The sequence below is a fragment of the Chiloscyllium punctatum genome, chromosome 23 (genome assembly GCF_047496795.1).
Source record: "Chiloscyllium punctatum isolate Juve2018m chromosome 23, sChiPun1.3, whole genome shotgun sequence".
Lineage (NCBI taxonomy): Eukaryota > Metazoa > Chordata > Chondrichthyes > Orectolobiformes > Hemiscylliidae > Chiloscyllium > Chiloscyllium punctatum.
This window is the reverse complement of record NC_092761.1, coordinates 45,798,573-45,824,552: the sequence shown is the minus strand read 5'-3', so window position 1 is coordinate 45,824,552 and position 25,980 is coordinate 45,798,573. Positions and strand designations below refer to the sequence as shown.

At 45.9% G+C, this 25,980-nt stretch overlaps 1 long non-coding RNA gene across 7 annotated transcripts in view; it reads left to right on the top strand.

The window, feature by feature from the left end:
• The first annotated feature begins 4,460 nt into the window (after positions 1-4,460).
• The window catches only part of LOC140494060 (uncharacterized), a 40,999-nt gene continuing 19,479 nt past the window's right edge, over positions 4,461-25,980 (top strand). For 2 of the 7 annotated variants that reach the window (XR_011963896.1, XR_011963895.1), the window contains exons 1-6: positions 4,461-4,521; positions 5,234-5,449; positions 5,561-5,667; positions 11,125-11,250; positions 17,692-17,800; positions 24,652-25,223. This is a non-coding gene — a long non-coding RNA (uncharacterized lncRNA). Of the gene's footprint in view, positions 4,522-5,233; positions 5,450-5,560; positions 5,668-9,581; positions 9,732-11,124; positions 11,251-17,691; positions 17,801-24,651; positions 25,769-25,980 lie in introns of those variants that run through there. The other 5 variants (XR_011963893.1, XR_011963894.1, XR_011963897.1 and 2 more) reach the window with 5 other exon arrangements.

The following is a 25,980-nucleotide window of genomic DNA, read 5'->3' as shown; positions in this document are numbered from 1 at the left end:
CCAGCTATCCAACATCTGGCCCCCGTGCAATGAGACAGGAATAGTTAATGACCTCAGAGTTAGGGATCCTCTTGGAAGAAGTGATCACTGTATGGTTGAAGTTACAATACATATGGAGAGTGTGAAGATAAATTACCTGCCCTTGATCTCTTCATAGCCAACTGCCACTGTGACATTAACCACCTCAACTTCTCCACCCCTCTCACCCACTTCAACCTCTCACCCTCGGGTCGTGCATCCCTCCACTCCATCCGTTTCAACCCCAACCTCACTATCAAACTGGCAGACAAGGGAGGCGCGGTAGTAGTTTGGCGCACCGACCTTTACACCGCTGAGGCGAAACGCCAGCTCGTGGACACCTCCTCCTACTGCCCCCTTGACCATGACCCCACCTCCCACCACCAAACCATCATCTCCCAGACCATCCATAACCTCATCACCTCAGGGGAGCTCCCAAGCACCGCCTCCAACCTCATAGTCCCTCAACCCCACACCGCCAGTTTCTACCTCCTACCCAAAATCCACAAACGTGACTGTCACGGCCGACTGATTGTCTCAGCCTGATCCTGCCCCACCAAACTCATCTCTGCATACCTCGACACAGTCCTGTCCCCCTTAGTCCAAAAACTTCCCACCTACATTCGGGACACCACCCACGCCCTCCACCTTCTCCATGATTTTCGTTTCCCCGGCCCCCAACGCCTTACCTTCACCAGTCCCTATACACCTCCATCCCCCATCACGAAGAACTCAAAGCCCTCCGCTTCTTCCTTTCCCGCCGTACCAACCAGTACCCTTCCACTGACACCCTCCTTCGACTGACTGAACTGGTCCTCACCCTGAACAACTTCTTTCCAATCCTCCCACTTCCTCCAAACCAAAGGAGTAGCCAGGGGCACCCGCATGGGCCCCAGCTATGCCTGCTTCTTTGTAGGATATGTGGAACATCTTCCGCAACTACACTGGCACCACCCCCCACCTTTTCCTCCGCTACATCGATGAATGTATTGGCGCTGCCTCATGCTATCACGAGGAGGTTGAACAGTTTATCCACTTCACCAACACCTTCCACCCCGACCTCAAATTCATCTGGACCGTCTCAGACTCCTCCCCCCCTCTTCCTAGATCTTTCCATTTCTATCTCGGGCGACCGAATCAACACGGACATTTACTATAAACCTACCGGCTCCCACAGCTACCTAGACTACACCTCCTCCCACCCTGCCCCCTGTAAAAAACGCCATCCCATATTCCAAATTCCTTCGTCTCCGCCGCATCTGCTCCCAGGAGGACCAGTTCCAATACCGTACAACCCAGATTGCCTCGTTCTTCAAAGACCGCAATTTCCCCCAGACGTGGTCGACGATGCCCTCCACCGCATCTCCTCCACTTCCCGCTCCTCCACCCTTGAGCCCCGCCCCTCCAACCGCCACGAGGACAGAACCCCACTGGTCCTCACCTACCACCCCACTAAACACCATATACAGGGTATCATCCATCGTCATTTCAGCCACCTCCAAATGGACCCCACCACAAGGGATATATTTCCCTCCCCTCCCCTATCAGTGTTCCGAAAAGACCACTCCCTCCGTGACTCCCTCGTCAGATCCACATCCCCCACCAACCCAACCTCCATTCCCGGCACCTTCCCCTGCAACCGCAAGAAATGCAAAACTTGCGCCCACACCTTCCCCCTTACTTCCCTCCAAGGCCCCAAGGGATACTTCCATATCCACCACAAATTCACCTGCATCTCCACACACATCATTTATTGCATCCGCTGCACCCGATGTGGCCTCCTCTATATTGGGGAGACAGGCCGCCTACTTGTGGAACGTTTCAGAAAACACTTCTGGGACACCTGGACCAACCAACCCAACCACCCCGTGGCTCAAAACTTCAACTCCCCCTCCCACTCCACCAAGGACATGCAGGTCCTTGGACTCCTCCATCGTCAGACCATAGCAACGCGACAGTTGGAGGAAGAGCGCCCCATCTTGCGCCTAGGAACCCTCCAACCACAAGGGATGAATTCAGATTTCTCCAGTTTCCTCATTTCCCCTACCCCCACCTTGTCTCAGTCAAATCCCTCGAACTCAGCTCCGCCTTCCTAACCTGCAAACTTTTTCCTGACCTCTCCGCCCCCACCCCCACTCCGGCCTATCACCCTTACTTTGACCTCCTTCCACCTATCGCATTTCCAACGCCCCTCCCCCAAATCCCTCCTCCCTACCTTTTATCTTAGCCTGCTGGACACACTTTCCTCATTCCTGAAGAAGGGCTTATGCCCGAAACGTCGATTCTCCTGTTCCTTGGATGCTGCCTGTCCTGCTGCGCTTTTCGAGCAACACATTTTCAGCTCTGATCTCCAGCATCTGCAGTCCTCACTTTCTCCTCCAGTGCGAAGATAAAATCTAATACCTTGGTCCTGTGCTTGAACACGGGGAACTAAAATAGAATGAGGCAGAACCTGGATAAGGTAGACTGGAAACAAACATTTTATGGTGGAACAGTTGATGAGCAGTGAAAGATTTTCAAAGACATTTTAGGAAGTGCTCAGCAAAGGCATATTCCAGTGAAAAGGAAGGACTGTAAGAAAAGGCGGTGGACAAAAGATACGGAATTTTACACCAGTTAGTTTATTCTCTGTAGTTGGAAAGATGTTTGGGTCTATTATCAAGGAAGAAATAACAGGGAATCCCGATACAAATTGTCCCATTGGGCAGAGAGAGCATGGATTCACAAAGGGCAGGTCATGCTTGACAAATCATTTTGTATTCTATGAAGACATTTCGAACAAGGTGGACAACGGGGACCCAGTGGATGCGATGTACCTGGATTTCCAAAAGGCCTTCAACAAGGTGCCACGCAAATGGCTGTTGCATTATATAAGGGTGCATGGGATAGAGTATTAGCATGGATAGAAGATTGGTTGACTAACAGGAAGCAAAGAGTGGGGATAAATAAGCTGGTTTATTCTGGCTGGCAATCAGTAACTAGTAGCGTGCCTCGAGGATCAGTGTTGGGACTGCAATTATTTAGAATTGATACAGATGATTTGGAGTTGGGGACCACATGTAGGGTGTCAAAGTTTGCATATTAGACTAAGATGAGTAGCAGGACAAAGTGTGTGGAGGACTGGGAAACTTTGCAGGGGAACATAGATACATTGAGTGAGTGGGCAATGGTTTGGCAAGTGGAATATTATGTTCATAAATGTAAAGTCATACTCTTTGGTTGGAGTAACATTAATAAAAAGATTATTACTTGAATTTTTAAAAAGTTACATAATTTGCTATGCAGAGGCACCTGAACATCCTTCTGCAGGAGGGTTAGTCACCAGGTATAACAATCAATTCAGAAGGCAAATGGAATTTTATCCTTCATTGCTGAAGGGATTGTGTTTAAAAGCAGAGGTTATGTTCTCGCTACAGTGGGTGCTGGTGAGGCCACACCTGGAGTACTGCATGCAGTTTTTACCTCCGTGCGTGCTCAAGGATGCACTGGCCCTGGAGGGGGTGCAGAGGAGGTTAACTATGTTGATTCCGGAGGTGAAGGGTTTGACTTAACAGAGACTGAGTAGATTGGGATTATATTCATTGGAATTCAGAAGAATGGATAGATATAAAATAATGAATGGAAGAAATAAAATAGAAGTAGAGAGGATGTATCCACTGGCAGACGAAGCTCGGACAAGAGGGCATCACCACAAGGTTAGAGGCAGCAAATTTAGGAGTGAATTGAGAAGGAACGTCTTGACCTCGATAGGAGTGCATTACCCAGGGAAGTAGTTGATGCTAGTTCAATGAACGGTTTTAAAGCTAAGTTAATTTTTTTAAAAAGAAATAATTAATTAAGGAATATGGTGCGAACGTGGGTAAATGGTTCTGCATCCACAAAATGATCAGCCATGATCTTATTGAATGGAAGAGCAGGCTCGAAGGGCAGGACGGCCTTCTCTTTTTCCTTGATCTTTTGTTCTTATATTATGCATGCCTCCATCACTCGTGACTTGGAGGTGCTGGTGTTGGATTAGGATGGACAAAATTAAAATTCACAGAACACCAGGTTATAGTCCAACCGGTTTATTTGGAAACACTACTTTGCCGGTCCTTCATCAGATGGTTGTGGGATTTTAACTTTGTCCCTCACTCTTGTAATTGAGAAACAGCAACAAAAGCCACGAAGCAGTGCACAAGCTTCAGCCAACAGTTGGTATTGTGGACAATGAAGAAGGTTATCTCAGAATACAATGGGATATTGATCAGATGGGCCAATGGGCTGAGGACAGGCAGATAGGAATTAATATAGATAGATTAGGTTAGGATATCTGGTTGGCATCGACAGGTGTGATTGATGTCAGCGGCGGACCAATGGAAAGGCAGGGGCGGAGCTGGAGGACCTGGCGGGGCAGTTGGTCCTCCGGCCAATCAGGGAATAAGGACGGGACTAGACTATACCACGTGATCATCCTCGCGGTTGGCGCGGATGTTCGGAATGTGTGTGTGCGGAGAGCAGTCGGTAAGGAAAGAAATAAACAGCAGGAAGCGGGAGGGAAATGGTGTTGGTATGGGCTGAGAGGTTTTACAATCATTTGCTGCACATCGGAAAATATAAATTTGAAACTTACAGTCCCGTTTTTGCAGCAAACGGGAATATGTCTCGTTGAGTAATCGGCCCGAGTGAGCGCCGCCATCTTTATTCGGGGCAATGATTCACTGGACACGTGCGCGGCCGCCAGCTTTGTAGGGGGCAAAGTTCAGAGGGATGTATGTACAGCCTTCCCTGGTAAAAAGAGTCAGAGGGCAGGATTTACACAGAGCACATTCAAACCCAGAGAAATTGACTTTTTTCTGGATTTGTTTCGTCATTCATTTAAATGATTTGGATGTGAATAGAGGCCGTATAGTTAGTAAGTTTGCAGGTGACACCAAAATTGGAGGTATTGTGGACAATGAAGAAGGTTATCTCAGAGTACAGTGGGATATTGATCAGATGGGCCAATGGGCTGAGGAGTGCCAAAAAGGGTTTCATTTAGGTAGATTAGGTTAGGCTATCTGGTTGGCATAGGTTGGACCGAAGAAGTCTGTTTCTGTGTTAGACATCTTTGACTGTGGGATCATAAAAGTGAACTCTGCTCTGGTTCACCTCTGGGTTCTCTGATTATCTAGCTTCTTCAGTCTCTCGTGGGTATATTTTTGCTCTGTATAGTATTTTACTATTACTTTCACAGCTGCTTTGTAAATGAATTGAAAAATGTAGAGCTGGAAAAACACAGCAGCGCAGGCAGCATCCGAGGAGCAGGAGTATCAACGATTCGGCATAAGCCCTTCTTCAGGAATGCAAATGAATTGTCCACTGCTGCCCGGCTCCTGACCGTATGATGTTCCATTATCAGTTTATCTTTTCCACAATATCTTTGACGGTCAAGAATTCTTTTTTCCAATAAGTGAGTGCATTTTCCTTCAATTTTCTGACAGTCAAATACTGCACCATTTTCATTCCCTGTAATTCATATTGCACTCCCTGAAACATCAACTGTGTATTTCTCCTTCCACAGAAACCAGTGATCAATGCCAAAGCCTTGTTGCCTGTGGAGAGGGTGATGTTTGACTTCCTTGTACTGCTGCAGTTTGTGTGGTGAAGGTGCTCCCACAACGTGGTTGGGTAAGAGACATTACAGATTATTCACTCAGCGATATTGAAGAGTAGAAGATATCTGTACAAATCATCATGGTTTTAATTTCACAAAAATATTATTGAGAACTTTTGACATAAGGCTACAGATGGAGAATATTGTGTCCAGTGACCAAAACCATTGCCAAATAAGCAGTTTTTCAAGAATGCCTTAAAGGAAGAAAGTAGATCTTAGAGAGTTAGAGTGGGGATTCCAGACCATGTTCCCTTGGAGTCTATAGAAACAGTCACACAGGTGAACTCAAAACTAAACACATCATTGAGAGTCTGAACTAAAATGGGTTATTGAGATATGAAAAGGTGTGTGGTGCAGGGAGATAGGAATAATTACAGCCAGCAATTAATTCAAAGGTGCGAAAGTAAATTGTTGTCACTTATAAATGGGAGTCTTTTGATTGATCAGCAAGTTTTGGTACAAGTGAGCACTTCGGCAGTCGAGTTTTCAATATTCTTGAGATTATCGGGAGGGTGACTGTGGGATGCTGGCCAGGAGTGGGTTTAGACAATGAAATCGAGTGTTAACAAAAGGAATGAATGAGAGTTTCAGCAAATGAGCTGAGACTGTGGTGAGGTCAGGTGATATCACTGAAGTCGAAATAGTGGTCTTGGAGGGGGTCTGGCCTGTCATCCTCACCTCATTCAGCTGTTTGTCAGTTTGTGAATCAAGTGTGTAACAAGCTCAGGAACTGAGTGGCCCTGGCAGAACCCAAAATGGGCATCACTGAGCAGCTGCGTGACAGCACTGTTGATGACACCTTCCATCACGTCACTGCTGAGCGAGTGTGGACTGATGGAGGGAAATTGGCTGAGTTGGATCTGCCCTGTTTTTTTGTGTTGGAACATCCCTGAGCAATGTTCCACAAAGTCGGTAGGTGCCAGTGTTGGAGCAGTACTTGCCTTGGTGGGCAGCAAGTTCTGGAGCACAGACAACATTATTATTGCCAGAATATTGGCAGGGCCCATACCTTTACACTGCTTATCCATTTCTTGATCTGATTTGAAATGAGTTTTCAACCAAGTCGATTCATATCTGTGATGTCAGGGACCAATGGAGAAGGCTCATCCACTTGGCACTGCTGGCTGAAAATCGCTGCTAATGCTGTCCTCTTATCTGTTGCATGAATGTGTGAGACCCCTCCATCGGTAAGGGTGGGGATATCTGTGATGCTTCCACCAGTGAGTTGTTTAATTGTCCATCACTATTCTTGACTAGGTGTGGCAGAACTGCAGAGCTCAGATCTAATCTATTGGCTATGGGATCACTTAGTTCTATTTAGTGTTGCTTGTGGTGTTTGGCATGCAGGTTTGGTAGCTGCACCAGGTTGGCCCTTTATTTTTAGGTATGCCTTGTACTGTTCCTTACATGCCCTCCTGCATTCACCATTGAACCAGGGTTGATTCCCCTGGCTTGATGTTAATGGTTAAGTGGGGGATATCAGGCCATGAGATTTCAGATTGGGCTGGAGTACAGTTCTGCTGCTGTTGTTGGCCCACAGTGAGGCAGAAGTTGCAGGGTCAAGAGGGCTGATTGTGTGGTTGTATTTTCCAGTGCATTGGTAGATGTAATGTGGTCCATCCAGTTTCATTCCTTTGTTGAGACTGTGCAGTGATTAATACAATGAGTGACTTGATGGGCCACTGTCGGGTTTCTTTCCCTCAAGGACATTGTCAATAGCAGAAAAACATCCCCAATGGTTCCATGGCAAACAGTAGATTCTTCATTCCAGTTAATTTTTTCTTGACTTCAGAGCCACCCTCTACCGATTTGGGATTCAAACCTGAACTTCAGTTGTATATTTTAATATTCTTGATAAATACGACAGGTTTGTTCACTTATTTTTAGAATCACTATCACAGGTTTGTTTTTATTTCCAAAACAATAAACAAATGTCCATTATCCTGTCTCCTCCATCCAACAACAAGAGTGAGGAGCACATGGAGTTTCTCTGTCAATAACATTGAAACAATCCGATCAGCTGCCTCTGCTTCTTTCCTCCCTCTCCACAAGCCCACCAAGCCATTCTGCCTCACAAGGATGCTCCTAAGTCCTAAACTTGCATTTCCTAGAGTCCCTTGTCAAGCCTTATTTGAGGTCATCTTGGCCATTTACCCGAGTGTAGCTAAATCATGGACATTCCAAATCTCTGTCTCATCCTCCTGCTTGTCACCGTCATTTCTGCCTGCACCTCCCCCCCACCCCCCGCCTTGCAATTCACAGATATTGTTCCATGAGCTGTCTGTCTGTCTTTTCTGGTTATGTCCTTCTCTCCAATTCTGCTAAAACCTAATATTTGACCTCACCATCATTGGAAAATCCTGCTCCATCTCCACTCTCCCTTTCTGAATTCATTGTATTTGGTGTCCCTCCAGGATCTATCCTTAGTCCGTCCTGTTTCTCACCTACATACTGCCACGAGGTAACATCGCCCAAAAGCACTGTGTTAGGTTTCACATGTACACTGACAATGTCCAGCTCTCCCTCCCCATCATCCCTCTCCATTACTCCACTATTACTCAGTTGTCAAACTGCTTACCACGCTTCGATTAGCTGCAATTCACTCCAATGAAACACCGCAATTGTTAAACCCATTGCCTTCAGATGCTATTCCAAATTCATTTCCCTTACTGCTGTGCCCCTCCCTCTCACTGGGAAGTGTCTACACTCTTCACAATATTGCTCTCATATCTGACCCCAAGGTGTCCTTCTGATCAGACATCTACACAATCACAAACACCAGGAATTCCAATCTCTAAAATGCTGCTTGTCTCCTTCTCACCCCAGCTTCATTGCGACTGAAACCCTAACCTGTGTCGGTGTTGCCTTTAACTTAACAAATCTGAAACAGAATCCTTGATTCCGCGACTGACCCAGAATCTGGTTCAAGACTCACCCGTAATGGGACACATCCTCTCCATATTTACCCTGTCAAACCTCGACAGCATTCTGTATGTTTCAAAGAGATCATCTCTCATTCTTCCAAAGTCCAGTGAGTATATTCCCAACTTATTCAGCCTTTGCTTACAGGATAATCCCTTCAAAACAGGGATCATCCCAATGGATCTTCTCTGAAATGCCTCCAATAAACTGCTCTATTTCATGAACTAAAGTGACCAAATCTGTTCACGTTACTCCAGATGTGGTCTCAGTTGCCATTTGTTTAGTTGCCCGAAGGTATATACTCCAAACTCTTATATTGCAAACTCTTTGAAATAAGGGACAGCATTCCATTCCCCTTCCTGATTCCATGTTGTAACTGTGTGCTCGCTTTCTGTGTTTCCTGCTCATTTTCCCCCAGTCCCTTTGTGGTGCAGCTTTCTACAGTTTATCCCAAGTTATACTCTATTTGCCAACTTGTTGCCCAGGTTTCCTGTGAATATCTCTCTGTAAACTGTTTATAATCCTTTTGGAACTTTCCTGTTATGCTTTTTCTCGGAGATTTCCCCCCTCATTATTCGAAACATGTACTGTGAGCACTGGGCAGTGGGAAGCATGCTCAGTTGCTATCTTTCAGGGATACTCTGTTTCATGACTGGTAGGACCTTGTTGCCCATTGGTCAGAATGGAGACAACTTGCCCATCAAGGTGCATGAGCCTTCCACACCCCCATGTCTTATTGATGAGGCACAGCGGCAGAACGGAAGGAAAGAAAAGGAAGGAAATCCTGCTCTCCACATCTCACTGAATCTTGGGACATTCTGTCTCATGTTCAGTCACATGAAGTCCCAAGGTGGAAACTCATCAATACCCACATAGATTTGCCCTTGAAGTTCCTGCTAACCTCCGCCAGGGGTAATGTGTACAGTCCTCCTGGGCCAGGAGGAGGGGATTGTATGAGTTTCAAACTTGAACTGACAGTGACGGATTTTATAAACTTGTATTACAGGCAGATATTCAGATGGTAATCTCCGTCACTCTAACGCCAAACTCTGACAGAATTACTCCATTCATCAGGACCTGGATATTCATATTGTGTGAGAGTATTGTGTTCCAGATCAATACCATTTGCTGAATAAAAGATCTCCTTTGAATCAAACCATCCTCTCAATAGATCTTCCCAAATCTTCAACATGTGTCCTGTAACCCTTGTATAATGAGCTGATGGGTCTAAGGTTTATTATTACAACGTGTAACTTTTGTAAACCACTTTGTCACAGCTCGCCAAATTTCCTTTGCTACAAGGAGAACTCCTCAGTTTCCCCAAACCCCTGATTCCCCAATGTCTGTTTTCTCTCTATAAGGTACACATCAGGATTGTGTTGGAACATTCTCCACTTGCCTGCATCAGTGCACCCCCCCCGCCCCAACAATATTAAAGAAAGTGAACATCCTCCAGGGTAAAGCACTGTACCTGAGTGGTTTCCCATCCACCACCTTCAGCATTCCCTTTCCCCACCCTCGAGGGACAGTGGCATCACTGTGTAAAAGACCAAGTCAGCATTGTCCTACCCGACCATAGGACTGCTCTCTCATTATAGAGAGATATCTGGTAGTGGTTAACCTGAATATTACCACAGCACATGCAAGGGGAGAGGTTGAAAAGGAGAGTCCATTAATTGCGGATGGTTATTCTTGATGTGTATTAGCAACACACATGTCACGTGAACAATTAGTGTTAAAAAAGCCCCACAAATTCTGCAACTAAAATCCCCCATTCCTTGAACCATCCTGGTAAATCTCCTGTGCCCCGTCTCAGGGACCCTGCCATCCTTCACAATGTGTGGGCGATCTCTGGTTCGCACAGACCCAGCTGCTCTGAACCCTGTGGGTGATAGCATAGAGCAACAGTTGCACTAAACCTCACTGTCTGGAAGAGAGTGAGAGACAGAAATCCCGAAGGCATTTAAAATCTATTTAGGAACACACTTGCAATGCCAAGGCTGACAGGTCTATGGGCTCTGTGCTGGAAAATGGAATTAAAATAGTTAGCTGGGAGATTTCTTTACAGCATAAACCCAATGGACCACAAAACCGTTTTCCATCCTGTAGACCACAGACGCGTAATATAGGAATATGACAAGCCACAAATAGCAACCGGGTCAGTGAAGGTGATATTAGAATAGGTGATACGTGATTGATTAATGTTTTTTGGAGGAAAATGTGACAGAGGTTAAGCGGGACATTGTGGAGCTCAGGGTGCAGGAATCTGAAATAGAAATGGGTTATCCTGAAGGCTGGAATTAAAGAAAGGCACATCACAGAGATTTGTGAGGGTGGAAAAGATTAAAGATAGAAAGTGTGTTGAGACTGGAGGAGATTAGAGGTTGGAGGATGTTGCAGAGATTGAGATGTTTTTGATCCCAGAGATAGTGATAGTTCTGAGGCTAGAGAGGAATTACAGAGATAACGATGAGTTGTTCGCTTTCCCAACACTACCTCTTTACTGATAATGATTGTTTCTCTGTCATCATCTGCCACATCCTCCATAGGCCTGCGACAATGAGAGTACACAGACAGTATGTTCCTGTTAAGGCCAAGGCTGGGAGGCGTCGAGAATGCTGCATGACCTGAGAAATTGGGGCTCTGGTCAAGAAAATGAAGGAAGGATATGGCAGGTACAGACCCCACTGTGTTTGTGTGAATCCATAGAGGACGATAAGGGCAGTCGGAGTATACTCACGGGAAACCAGGAGGCAAAAAAGGGGACATGAGATAGCTTTGGGAAATAGGTTTAAGGAGAATCCAAAGAGATTCTACAAATACACTAAAGAGAAAAGAATAACTAGGCAGAGAATAGCCACCCTCAAAGATCAACAAGACTGTCTATGGAACAGCAGGAGGTGGGAGAGATTTTAAGTATTTGATGTCAGATTTTAATGAAAGGGGATATGAAAGTTAGAGAAGTTGGACAAATAAATAGTGATAACTTGGCAAGTGTACATATTACAGAGGAGGAGGTACTGGATGTCTTAAAATGCATAAAGGTGGATAAATCCCTGGAATCTGATCAGGTGTATCCCAGAACTTTGTGGGTAAATAGGGAAGCTTTTGCCGGGCCCCTCGCTGCGATATTTGTATCATCGATCGCCACAGGTGAGGTGCTGGAAGATGGGTGCCAGTATTTGAGAAAGGTGGTAAGGAAAAGCCAGGGAACTATAGACCGGTGAGCCTGAAGTCAGTGGCAGAGAAGTTGTTGGAAGGGATTCTCAGGGACAGGATTTACATGTCATTGGAAAGGCAAGAAATGATTCGGGAGAGTCAGTATGGCTTTGTGCATTGAAATCAGTACCTTGGACTTGAGAAAGACACAAGGTTTCACATAACACACTGGTTAGCAGGTTCAATACCATAGAATTCTGGCGGAACTAGCTGTTTGAATACGGAATTGGCTGGAAGGTCAACGAGTCAGAGATGGACAGCACAGAAACAGAGACCTGTCGGTCCAACCAGTACATGCTGATCAGATATCCCAATGCAATCTAGTCCCACCTGTCAGCACCCGGCCCATATCCTTCCTATTCATATACACATGAAGATGCCTTTTAAATGTTGCAATCGTAATGGCCTCCACCACTTCCTCTGACAGCTCATTCCATACACGTACCCCCTCTGTGTGAAAACGTTGTCTCTCAAGTCTCTTTAAAGTCTTTCCCCTCATACCATAAACCTATGTCCTCTTGTGCTGGAATCCCCGACGCCAGGGAAAAGACTTTTTCTATTTATCCTATACATGCACCTCATGTTTTTATATACTTAGATAAGATCACCTCTCGGCCTCCGACGCTGCAGGGAAAACAGCCCCAGTCTATTCAACCTCTATTTAACCCCCCAGCCTAGCTCAAATCCTCCAACCATGGCAACATTCTTGTAAATCTTTTCTGAACCCTTTCAAGTTTCACAACATCCTTCCAATAGGAGGGTGACCAGATTTGTACGCAACATTCCAAAAGTGGCCTAACCAATGTCCTGTACAGCTGCAACATGATCTCATAACTCCTGTACTCAATACTTAGTCCGATAAAGGCAAGCATTCCAAATGCCGCCTTCACTATCCTATCTACCTGCACTCCAAGGTCTCTTTGTTCAGTAACACTCCTCAGGACCTTACCATTAAGTGTATAAGTCCTACTAAAATTTGTTTTCCCAAAATGCCACTCCTCAGCCCATTCACCCATCTGACCGAGATCCCATTGTACTCTGAGGTAATCTTTTTCACTGTCCACTACACCTCCAGTTTTGGTGTCAACTCACTAACTTTACCTCCTATGTTCACATTCTAAGTCATTGATATAAATGACGAAAGGTAGTGGATCCAGCAGTGATCCTTGTAACACTCCACTCGTCACAGGCCTCCAGTCTGAAAAGCGACCCTCCATCACCACCCTCTGTCTTCTGCCTTTGAGCCAGTTCTGTATCCAAATGGTTAGATCTCCCTGTATGCCATGAGCTCTAACCTTGCTGAGCAGTCAGTGTCATAGTGCAGGATGCTTTTTGGACTGGAAGCCTGTGATGAGCAATATGCTGTCAGGCTGGGTGCTGGGTCCACTGCTTTTTGCCATTTATATAAATGATTTCTATGTGAATATAGGAGCTATGGTTAGTAGGTTTACAATAGACACCAAAATTGGAGGTGCAGTGGACAGCAAAGTTACCTGAGAGTACAATGAGACTCCGATCAAATGGGCTGAGGAGTGGCAGATGCAGTTTAATTTAGATAAATGAGGTTCTGCATTTTGGAAAAGCGAATCAGGGCAGGACTTCTACACTTAATGGGAAGGTCCTGGGGAGTGTTGCTGAACAAAGAGATCTTGGAGTGCAGGTTCATAATTCCTTGAAAGTGGAATCATAGATAGGCAGGGTAATGAAGAAAGTGTTTGGTGTACGTGCCTTTATTGGTCAGTGCATTGCGTACAGGAGTTGTGACGTCATTTTGCGGCTGTACAGGACATTCCTTCAGCCACTTCTGGAATTCTGCTTTCAGTCCTGGTCTCCCCGCTATTGGAATGATATTGTGAAACTTGAAAGGATTCAGAAAAGATGCAAAGGTGTTGCCAGGGTTGAGGGATTGAGCTATAGGGAGAGGCTGAATAGACTGAGGCTGTTTTCACTGGAGAATTGGATGCTGAGAGGTGACCATAGAGGTTGATAAAATCATTAAGGGCAAACAGCCAGGATCTTATTCCTGTTTAGGTGAGTCCAAAACTAGAAAGCACAGGCATGAGGGAAAAGATTGAAAAGGGATATTAGGGGCAAAGTTTCAAGCTGAACGTAGTATGTGTATGGAATGAGCTGCCAGAGAAAGTGTGGAGGCCGGTACAGTTACAACATTTAAAAGGCATCTCATTGGATATGTGATTGGGAAAGGTTTAGAAGGTTATGGGCCAAGGGCTGGCATATGGGACGAGATTAATTTAGGATATCTGGTCGGCATGGACAAGTTGAACTGAAGGGTCTGTATCTGTGCTGTACATCTCTATGATGCTAATAAATTAAAATTAAGATAGGTTTCTCTTTTATGGAGAGTTACCAGAAGGCCAGACAATTCTCCTTAGAGCTGAGAAGGTTAAGCAGTGATTTTGACCAGGAGTTGATTTGTTTCCAGGGTATTTCATTTACAGAGAGACAGAGTGAGAAATTTTTAACGTCACAATTTTTAGTAACTATTTTCAGGTGACTGGCAAATAATGCAAAGAAAAATGTCAAGATTTTTTTACTCAGTAAGTTCTGAGCATCTGGAACAGTTTGACCAACAGCTGGATGCAGATTCAGTAGCTATTGTCAAAACAATTTTGAAATTTAACATTTTTAAGGAAGGATTTGGAGGGCTATGTCCAAATGGGAGGTGAGTTGTGATAGACTGGCACCATCTCCAGAGGAAGAGAGTACAGCCCCAATGGGCTGAATAGCCTCCAGTCCCTGTGCTCTGTGATACTGACCCATTCACTGTGAATGATGAAGCTCATCGCAGGGCAGAGCCGTAGAGATGTACAGCATGAAAATAAACCCTTTGGTTAAACTGGTCCATGCTGACCAGATATCCCAACCTAATCTAGACCCATTTGCCAACACTTGGCACATATCACTCTACACCCTTCCTATTCATATTACCATCCAGATGCCAAATCGTTTAATTGTACCAACATCCTCCACTTCCTGACAGAAGATTCCATACACGCACCAACCTCAGTGGGGAAAAATATTGTCCCTCAGATCCATTTTAAATTCTTCCCCTCTCATCTTAAACCTATGCCCTCTCATTCTCGACTCCCCGACCCCGGGGAAATGACCTTGTCTATTTATCCTACCCAGGCCCCTCATGGTTTTATAAACCTCTATGAGGTCACCCCTCAGCCTCTGATGCACCTGGGAGGATCCCACCACTCGGGTCACAATGGGGCCTGGCTGATTGACACAGCTTCAAACCAATAGGAGAGTTGGCATGATCCTCCAGCCAATGGGAGTGAATGAGGGGTGGGTCCAGCAGGCCAACACATGACCATCAGCTTTGCAGGCGCAGTGTCACTGTGAGGGGGGACTGAATATGAAGGAGTGGGAGAGACAGCAGATACTGGGAGAGAGATGGAGTTAGTGTGGACTGGGAAGGTTGATAAACACTGTTTCAGTCTGCTGGACCTGAATTAGATACTCCGGGTAAATTAGAACCACAAGAACTTCGGATGCTGTAAATCACACACAACAACCAGAAGGTACTGGAAAAGCTCAGCAGATCTGGCAGCATCTGTGAAAAGAAATCAGTTCGCATTTTCGATCCAGTGATGCTTCCTCAGGAACTGATGTTACTGAGAAAAAAAGAGTCTGTTTTTACGCAGAAGGTAGGGATTAAGGAGTAAATGATAAGTGGGGATAGAGTCCAAAGAGAGAGATAGGAGCAGTTGGACAGAGGAGTGAATAATGATCGGACGGGGGGGAGAGTGAATAGCTGTTTATGGGGACTGTTAGTGGCTAACCATAGGTAGTGTGTAATGGCAGGCTACGTAATAACAAGGCCTGGTATGTGGGGTAGGGGGCAAAGACACTAGGACGTGGGAGAGTTCAGGACCTAAAATTATTGAATTTGATGTTGAAGCCAGAGGGTTGCAGGGTTCCCGATTGGGAGATGAGGTGTTGTTCTTCCAGTTAGTGTTAAAATGTGGCGCTGGAAAAGCACAGCAGGTCAGGCAGCATCCAAGGAGCAGGAGAATTGATGTATTGGGCATGTCAGCACTTCATCAGAAATGTGGGTGGGGGAATACGGCTGAGAGATAAATAGGGAGGGGTGTTTGGGGTTGGGGGAAGCGAGCTAGGGAGGCAATAGGTGGTTGTAGATGGAGGGTAGTGGTGAGAGGGTGGAATGGATAATTGGAAAGGAAGATAGACAGGTGGGACTGTTCAAGAGGCCAGTGCCGAGTTGGAGGGTTGAATCTGAGATAAGGTGGGGGGTGGGGGATGGGAGATGAGGAAACCTTCATGCTGTGTGGTTGAAACTTCCCAAGATGGAAGATCAGGTGTTCTTCCTCCAGGTGCCGGGTGGCTCGGATTTGGGGATGGAGGACTTGCATGTCCTTGGCAGCGTGGTGACGGAGGGGGTGGGGGGGAAACCGAAGTGGTCGACTACAGGGCGGTGGGGTTGGTTGGTGCATGTGTCCCAGAAATGTTCCATGGAATATTCCACAATTTGGCGTCCTGAGAGCAAGGGACACAATCGGTGAGGTGTTTGGGTGAGCAGGGAAATCTCTGCTGGATGTGGGAGGATCCAGTGGTGCCTTGGATGGAGTTAAAGGGAAGGTGTGGGCACAGGTTTTCCACCTCTTGCAGTGGCAAGCGAAGGTGCTTAGAGTGGAGGGTGGGTTGGTGGGGAGTGTGGATCTAACGTGGAAGTCACAGAAGGTATGGTCTCTGTGGAATGGTGAAAGGGGTGGGGAGGGAAATATATCTCAGGTGGTTGGATCTGATGGTGGAAAGAGCAGAGGATGATGCGTTGTATCTGGGTGGAAGGTGAGGATGGTGGGATTCCATCTTTGTTGCATTTGAAGGGGTGGGGTTCAAGGGCAGTGGTGTGGGAAGTGGAGGAGATACACTGGAGGGAATTGTTGACCACATGGGAGGGGAAATTGCAGTCCTTGAAATAGGAAGCCATTTGGTATGTTCTGAAGTGTTCTTCCAGCTTGCATCAAACTTCACTGGAACACTGCAGTAAGCATGAGACAGAGATGTTGGACAGGGAACAGTCTTGTGTGTTAATGAGCAGGCAACTGGAAGCTCAGGGTCTTTTTTGCAGGCACAATGTAGATCATCAGCCACCATTTCCACCACCGCCACTGAGATGCGAGAAGGTTCCTGTCTCCTCCATTAACAGCTTTCCACCTTCCCACTCCTTTGTCTTTCCAAATGTTCCTGTGTCTCTTTGGGCTCTGTCCCCACCTATTATTTACTCTTTAACCCCTATCTCCTGTAGCCCAAAGATCTGTAGGTTCGGTGAATTGGCCCAGCTAAGGTTCCCGTAGGGTTCAGGGATGTGCATTAGGTCGGGGGAAATGGAGAGTAATAGAGTAGGAGAATGGGTCTGGGTGGGATAAACTTCGGAGGGTGGGTGTGGAATTGTTGGGCCAAAGGGCCTGTTTCCTGAAGGGATTCTAATTTTCCCAGCTGTCATCGGTTCTGAGGAAGGGTCACTGGACCCATGATGACCCATGGTGTGTGTAGGAGGCGGAAAGGGGAAAGTGGCAGCAGAAACCAGATGAAATGTATCAGTGTAGACTGGGAGGGTTTAGTTACACTCTGGGCAGGTAGTTAGTCTGAATTAGAAACTCTTGGTCCCATGTTTGCAGCAAAGGGGAAGATGGCTTGGGCCTCAGGTAGTGAGAAGTCCTGGGTTATGGCCACCATCTTTATTTGGGGCAAGGTACAGCAAGGAGCATGCACGGGTCCTCTTCCTGGGTGGGGGCGGGGTGATTTGAAGAGGAGCATTTTCACATCAAACACATACCAAGAGAAGTGTTTGTCTTCACTATTTATCTTGCACTGACTGAGCTTTGTTTTGTGAATTCATTTTATAGGATATTAATTGAGGATAATTGAGACTGGGATCTCAATAAACAAGTTTCTCCAGATAGCAGAGTCCTCAGGATCTGAATATCATTGGGATTTAACTGTGGAACGAGAAAGGTTTGTCTGTTCTGTCTGTGGGAAAATATATCTTCAATATTTTTGTCAAGCCAAAAGCAGAACGATGTTCAAGTTCATGGTTGGATCACCCTTGGGGTATGTGTTCAATTCTTGGCCCTCTAGCTGTGGAAGGAGGTATTGGCCTGAGAGAGAGCACAGATTTATCCAAATTACACCTCGTCTTTTTGCAGGAGCTGTCAGATTTAGTCTCACTCATCCACTTTATAATGTTAATCTGTAAACTCCCGACTTCCAATTCTCTGCAAATTTCTCGTGGACTCAAATTCCAGCACCATTTCAGGTGGAACGTTCCAGATTCTGACAACTGTCTGTTCATTCAGAAACTGCTGAAGTCCATTTTGACTCTGGGGTTACAAAGGGCTGAATTGAAAGATGCAATGCTGGTCTGAGCTCCCATTGAGATGCATTGGAACAGTACAGGAGGCTGAGGGAAGTGTAGGTGTGAGCAGACAATGAAAATGACAGGGCTGCACTGTGAGGGCTGCTTGGCTCAATGAGAGTGTTTTGGAGTTGGGTGTAAATAGTGAGGTGAGACAGGGAGAAGGTGAAGCTGAAACTCCATTTTAGTTCAGGCCTTTCAGAAATTCACAGTCCAAATGGGAATAGCCAATTTGTCAGTGATACCTGTGGAGTATTTAAGTTTTTAAAGTATGACATATCAGCTTAAGTAAAGATATTTTTTTGTTATTATAATGGACATGTTTGAAGTGAAGGAAGGTTACTCACTCATTTAAATTCTCTTAATGGGAGTAACTAGATGAATGTAGAGAGACGTTGTGACAGGAGCCCTCAGACCTGTGGTGTGCTCCTCTTGTACAATGTGGGAAATAAGGGCCGCTTCCAGTGTCCCTGACGGCTATGTGTGCAGGAAGGGTTCCCATCTGCAGTTACTGGGAAACTGCTTTTCAAAGCTGGAGCTGAGAGTAGACTCACTGTGGAGCATCTGCAATACTGAGTATGTTATGGACAGCACGTTTAGTGAGTTAGTCACACTGCAGGTGAGGGTTACACAGGCAGAAAGGGAATGGGTGAACATCAGATCGAGTAAAAGGCTCAGGAAGTGAGTACAGGAGTCCCCTGTTGTTATCCCCTTCTCATACAGATACTGTATACCGCTTGGGATTCTGTAAGGGCAGGAATGGGTGGGGTGGCTTCTTGGGAAATCAGCATCAGCCAGGTTCATGACACCACCGAGAGCTCTGCTGATGAGACCAAGAGGAATGATAGTGGCAGGGTTATAATGACAGGGGATTCAATAATCAGGGGTACAGCCTGGCACTTCTGTGCCCACAGACATGAATCCAGGATGGGATGTAATCTCCCTGGTGCCAAGATCCATGATATCATGGAGTGGCTGCAGGACGTTCTGGAGCTGGAGGGTAAACAGCCCATGGTGGTGCAACACACAGATACCAACGACATCGCTAAACAGAGGGATGAGGGCCTGAAAGCTGGATATAGGGAGAGCAGAGATACATTAAAATGTAGCTCCTGAAATGTAATAATGTCAGACTTACTCCCAGTGCCATGTGCTAATGAGAGCAGGAATGAGAAGGTAGATCAGCTGGATGTGTGGCTGGGGTAATGGTGTAACCAGAGAAGGGTTATGATTCTTCAGGCACTGGGACCGTTTCGGGGACGGACCTGTACCAGCCTGACCGGTTACCCCCGGGCAGAGCTGAGACACATCCGTTGGGACTTTTGCCAGTTCTATTGGTGAGTTTGTAACTAGTCTGGCAGGGGAATGGGAACTAAAGTGTAGGCTTAGATGGGTCAGATTCAGGACAGGGAATGGGAGGTAGAATATTAGTGATTTTTAGATTAGATTAGATTACTTGCAGTGTGGAAACAGGCCCTTCGGCCCAACAAGTCCACACCGCCCCGCCGAAGCGTAACCCACCCATACCCCTACATCTACATCTACCCCTTACCTAACACTACGGGCAATTTAGCATGGCCAATTCACCTGACCTGCACATCTTTGTGACTGTGGGAGGAAACTGGAGCACCCGGAGGAAACCCACGCAGACACAGGGAGAACGTGCAAACTCCACACAGTCAGTCACCTGAGGCGAGAATTGAACACGGGTCTCTGGTGCTGTGAGGCAGCAGTGCTAACCACTGTGCCGCCCACTAATGTAGTTAGCGGCTCAGAAAGCCAAAGGAAAGGAGGATTAAACGAAGATTGAGTCCCTCTTCATCCATCAGTCCTGACATCCCAGGAAGGTGAGTCAACAAAATCTGGAGCTTTGTACATGTCGATGACTCTGTGCTTCAGCAAAATGGTGGAAATCTGCAATAAAAACAAAAAGCGCTGGAGATCCTCAGCAAGTCTATCAGCATCTGAAATGGTGACAGATGCAGGAAACATTGCAGCTTTGAAGTGTTTAGATGATCACACCAAGCACTACAATATTGGTTACATGCTGAGTGCCAGAACGTGGAACTAGCATAAATAGGTGCTTGATGACCAGCATGAATACGATGGGGCTGGAAAGGTGACGTTTCGGGTCAGGGCTATTTATCAAGACTGACAAAGGGTCCTGACCCAAAACATCAACCTTCCTTCTCCTCTGATGCTGCCTGACCTGCTGCACCTCCCCAGGTCCACTTTGTACAGACTCTGACTTCCAGCATCTGCAGTCCTTAACTATCTTCCCATCCCAGGACTCATCTGGTGATCCTCCTTTACACACTCTCAATAACCAGGAGAGCCTTCCTTGGAAAAGGGGAACAAAGGTGTATACAGTACTCCAGGTGTGGTCTCACCAAGGCGCTTCCAGAAAGGGATCCCTGTCCCCATCTTATCCATAATGGTCATCAAGCACACATGCCTGGTGTGATCATCTCAACACTTCTTCAAGGCTGCAATGTTTCCTGCATCTGTCACCATTTCAGATGCTGCCAGACCTGCTGAGGATCTCCAGCACTTTCTGTTTTCTCTGTTATAGAGTATTGAAAGGGGGGATTTGCAGTTGAGAAATTCAAATTGAACTTCATGTTACTTGATCCGTGCCGATCTGAATATCATTGGCCTTTTCATCTGGAAGGAAAGGTGTGTATTCTGTCCGTGGGTGAATATTTCAAATGTCAGTGTGACTGGAAAAGTACTGAGACAGCGAAGTCCATGTTAGTGTGGGGACTTGGTTTTTGAAAGTCTAAAAAATCATGGCACATTTCCCTGGAATAGTCAAGCCACAGATTGGTTTTGTATGAGGACAATTAGCCATGAAACCAGAAAGACCAAAGGATTCCTGCATCATGGAAAAATCTATGAAAATGGGATTGTTGTAATGGAGTGAATTATGTAATCCATTGGTGTTGTCACATCGGTTCCAGCACCGTAGGGAAACACGGGAAATGTGATGAATGCAGTGTAGGTTTCAGTTATTCAACTGGAAAGGTGAAGAAGAAATTTACAAGGATGATGCCAGGTCTCAGGAGTCTGAGGTACAGGGAGAGGTTGGACAAGTGAGGACTTTTTTGTTTAGAGCAGAGGACACTGTGGGGGAATATTTTATAGAAGTGTATAAGACCATGAGAGGCATGGGTAAGGTGAATGAACTCGGTCTTTTTCCCAGGGACTCAAGTGTTGGAGGGCATCAGGTTAAAGTTAGAGGAGAAAGAATACATGGGAAACTGAGGGGCAACTGTTCTACACAAAGGTGGTATGTATATGGAATGAGCTGCCAGTGGAAGTGGTTGAGGTGGGTATATTAACAACAAGTGAAAGACATTTGGACAAATACATGGATAGGAAAATTTCAGAAGCAGATGGGCCAAGTGCAGGGAAATGGGGTTAGTGTGGATGGACATTCTGATTGGCATGGGCCAGTTTGGGCCAAAGGGCCTTTCTCTGCTGCAGGATGCTATGACTCTAAGTGCATCTGCTATTTCTCCCACTAATTCTGTTGGTATCATGGTATGTATTCCATCAGGGCAATGAGACTTGTCTACCTTTAGCTCCATTAACTTGCCCAGCTCTAACTCTTTCACGATCATGGTTATTATCTAGGTCCTCACCTTCCTCAGTCTCCTTATCAATTACTGGCATGTTCTTCGTATCCTCCACTGTGAAGCCTGACTGCTGTGTGCTCATATTCCTGAACCCTGCTGGATAGGAATAACCAGGCACAGAACTCTGAGAGGTCTTCTTTGAGTCTTTTATTGATGAAACATGGCAGTTACATGGATAGTGTACATGCAAAACACCTCCAGGCAGCATCAGGTAACTCCCCGCCTGTCGGATGTGCCACTCCCATTCTTAAACCTTTGTGGTTTGGGACCTTGAATAGAGACTGTCTCTCAGTATTATCTCCATGGCAACGGCAGTTAGAAAGTCGAGGTCAGTTCAGCACTTTGTGGTTAACCACCCCCGCCCCCCCCAACGCCCCCGTGGCTCCCTCAAGTACCTGACAGGCAGTTCAGTTTCCGTGGGGCTCTCTATCAGGATGCTGATGTGCAGGAGCCAGGGTTGGGGTGGGGTGGACAAAGTTAAAAATCACGCAACACCAGGTTCTAGTCCAACAGGTTTATTTGGAAGTACAAGCTTTTGGAGTGTGCTGTGATTTTTAACTTGATCAGGATTATCTCTATGGTAACAGTTAAGTGCTTCAACAATTACAGAGGCCATGTGTTCCCCACACAATAGGTTCCCCTCGAGCAGTGTAAACTGCTATTCTGTCCCTGGGGATAGCTACTCATCACTTTTTATCCCCAAATCCATCATGCTTTCTGTTGATCTTTGAGGTTTTAAAATCTCTGAATTTATCCTTGGTCTTTGCCAATTTGTATGCCTTCTACTTCAATTTCATAGACTCCCTTATTGCCTTAGACATGGCAGATTACTCCTTTTCCTACAGTCCTTCCTTTTCACTGATATATACTTTTGCTGAGAAATTTGAAAAATTACTTTGATATTCCTCCACTGTCTGAGAACTGTCCCACAGTAAAGTCTTTGCTTCCAGTCTGCATTAGCCAACTCCTGCCTCATCCTATTGTAGTCTCCTTCGTTTAAGCACAGGATCTTGGGATTGGATTTAATTTTCCCGCTTTCCATCTGTGTTCTAAATTCTATCAGACTTATCACAAGTCTTTTTATCAGATTATGAGGTGAGACGATGTTTCCTGGGAGTTTTGGGTTTCATTGTCAGCGACCACCTTGGCTTTGTAATAAAGTACAGGATAGATATTCACAACACAAGGTCTAAAATCATAAATCACTGTCTCCCCTCAGTTTAAAATTGCAAAATCATTATCTCCTACACGCTTCCTCACTATCTAAGTTTGGAACACTAATCCACCTGACTATCCTGCTGTTTCTGAAGATCTCCTTTGGTGAAGATGGTGAGTTTTGGATTCATCTTTCTGGTTATTACTGTAAGAAGATAAGCACTGGGCACAGGAGAGGCAATGCAGCCCTTCGAACCAGCTCCACCATTTAATACAGTGATGATTGAGCTCACCTCTGTCTCAACTGGATTTTCCCGCCAGCTCTCTCTCACCCTTCAACCCATTGCAAATTCAACAACTGTATCTCTTCATTAAATTGGCTCATTGTCCTGGCATCCACCGCATTTTGAAAAGGGAATTCCACAGATTCACAACACATCGAGATAAGTACATTCTTCCTCATGAGAATAGAATAGAGTCCCTATAGTGCAGAAACAGGGTATTCATCCATCGATTCCACACCAACCCTATGATGAGCATCCCATTCAGACCCACCCATTCCCTGTAACCCTGCATTTCCCGTGGCTAATTGCCTAACCAGCACATGCATGGACCCTGTGAGCAATTTGGCCTGACCAATCCACCTAACCTGCACATCTTTGGACTGTGGGAGGAAACTGGAGCACCGAACAAAACCATGCAGACATGGGAAGAATGTGTAAACTCCACACAGTTGCCTAACGCTGGAATCAAACCCGGGTCCCTGACGCTGTGAGGCAGCAGTGCTCGCCACTGAGCCACCTCTGCTTAAAATCTGCTGCCCATTATTACCCTCCCCACCCCACAATTGGCTGAATGTATATTCCTTACGTCAGAAGTCCGGGTGTCTAAGTGGATGTCTCAGTAAATCCCAGTGACAGCCCACATGTCCTGTGTGTCTGAATAGATATCCTATAGACAACACCCTCCAGCCCACACTTTCTTTCACTTTCCAGGGGCAGGTCCCCAGAGGCTTCATGGGGACTACAACTCCCACAAGCCCTGAGGCAGGGACCACACGTGTGTGGGGAAACCCAGCCATGTACATGGACAGAATGTGGACGGGTTTTGGAGCATGTTCTTTGGGGTAACTAGCAGAAAGCATTTCACACTGTGAATGGCTGGAGAAGGGACGCATCTGCCTATAATATTGATCTGTTGGGGGGGTCAAAGTGACACTACGCCTAGATGGGACCAAGTTCCATTCGCAACTTGTCATAACAGTGGGAATTGACCAATGGGAAACAAGGAAGAATCTGACCCATTCTCCCAGCCTGAAGGTTCCTCTTCTGTCCAGGATCTGCCACCTCCCTTTCTGTTTCCTTTTGTTTCATTCTGCTGTTACATTATTGACTTGCAGCAACTGAAGTGAAAGGAAGTGAACCCAGAAAGTGTGCAGACTCTAACCAGGCACGGGAAGTGGTGGCAGAGACCTGTTTATCAACAACTCCATGAGAATGGGGAGGGTGTACTTTAGGGGGTAGCAGAGTCAGAATGGTAGGAGAGAGTAAGTGGGCTGGAGGGTTACAGCTTTGGGGGGAGAAAGGGGAAAAAGATATTCCAGAGAAACTAGAATTGTCTGTTCTGAATTTCTAAACTGTACATATTCCTTTATACAGGGTGCTAGATAGTGAAGATTTGCAGACTGAAATCTCAAAATCACATGCAGATTGTGATTAAGTTAACCAGTATTTGATGAACCAAAGATGGAGAATCACTCGGCCAAAATCCTGCAACACTCTCTCTCCCAGCATTGTCGGTCTATCTGCGCCAAATGGACTGTGAATGGTTCAAGACAGGAGCTCACTACCATCTTCTGAAGGGTAACGAGAGATGGGGAATAAATGCTGGCTGAGCCAGTGATGCCCATATCCTGGAAATGGGTTCTATCTCTAGTTGCTGAAACCCAATTGATGTTACTGCAGGGATGAGGGAGGCTGAGTGCATCCTCCAGGAGGCAGCACCATCACATTACCACTGCCTACACCCACACAGTAACACCACAACGCCAATGGAACAAAAGGCAGTGAGGCTAAAGGAGGACTGAAATATAGTTCTTCAAGGTAAAGTCATGAAAGGGGATTGGAACAGAGCAGGAACAGGAGACTGAGCTGGATGGTCAGCTGTTTCCCATTGAATGGTGGAGCAGGAGTGAAAGGCTGAATGGTCTCCTCCTGCTGCTATCTCCCAGGTATGTATATAGTCATGGAGCACGGGTAGGAAGGAGTGGGCAGGGATTCTCCAGGAGATTGCACTTCCACATCAGTTTTCAGTGAGGGATGGTTTGATGGATTTTATTTAACATTTATCTTTAACACAAGGTTTCTAAATTTTGGCTTTAAAATGTTGCAAAAGCTTTTTGCACCGCAAATAAAATTAAAGAAAATAACGTAAACTGTCTGAATATAACAGTTTTAACGCTTTCAACCTCCTGTAAAACAAAATCCTGTCTATTCCCAGACACCATCACTTTCCAGCTACTCAAACTCCAGGGAAATATTCCCTCCCTGTCTGAACCTTTGGTTTGATTTAACTGCTTTTCAGTTCTCGTTCTGTGAGCTGTGAAGTGTTCTTTTTCCCTATTTCTCTGACCCAGAAATGTGAGCACACCAACCTTCCCACCATCAGAATCATCATTCTGCCATTTTGCTTTTGTTTACCATATAATCTCCAGCAGTGCAAAAGTGAGGACTGCAGATGCTGGAAACCAGAGCCTAGATTAGGGGAGTGCTGGAAAAGGGCTTTTGCTGAAATGTTGATTTTCCGGCTCCTCAGATCCTGCCTGACCTGCTGTCCTTTTCCAGCACCACTCTAATCTACACATATAATCACCAGCAGTAAACCATTTGTGTAACCAATTGAATATTTCCAAACAAAGCCTATTACGGGTCAAGCAAACCATTACAAGTGACAGAGTGAGAAGGGACTAAATCAAAGTAGAGTTGTGG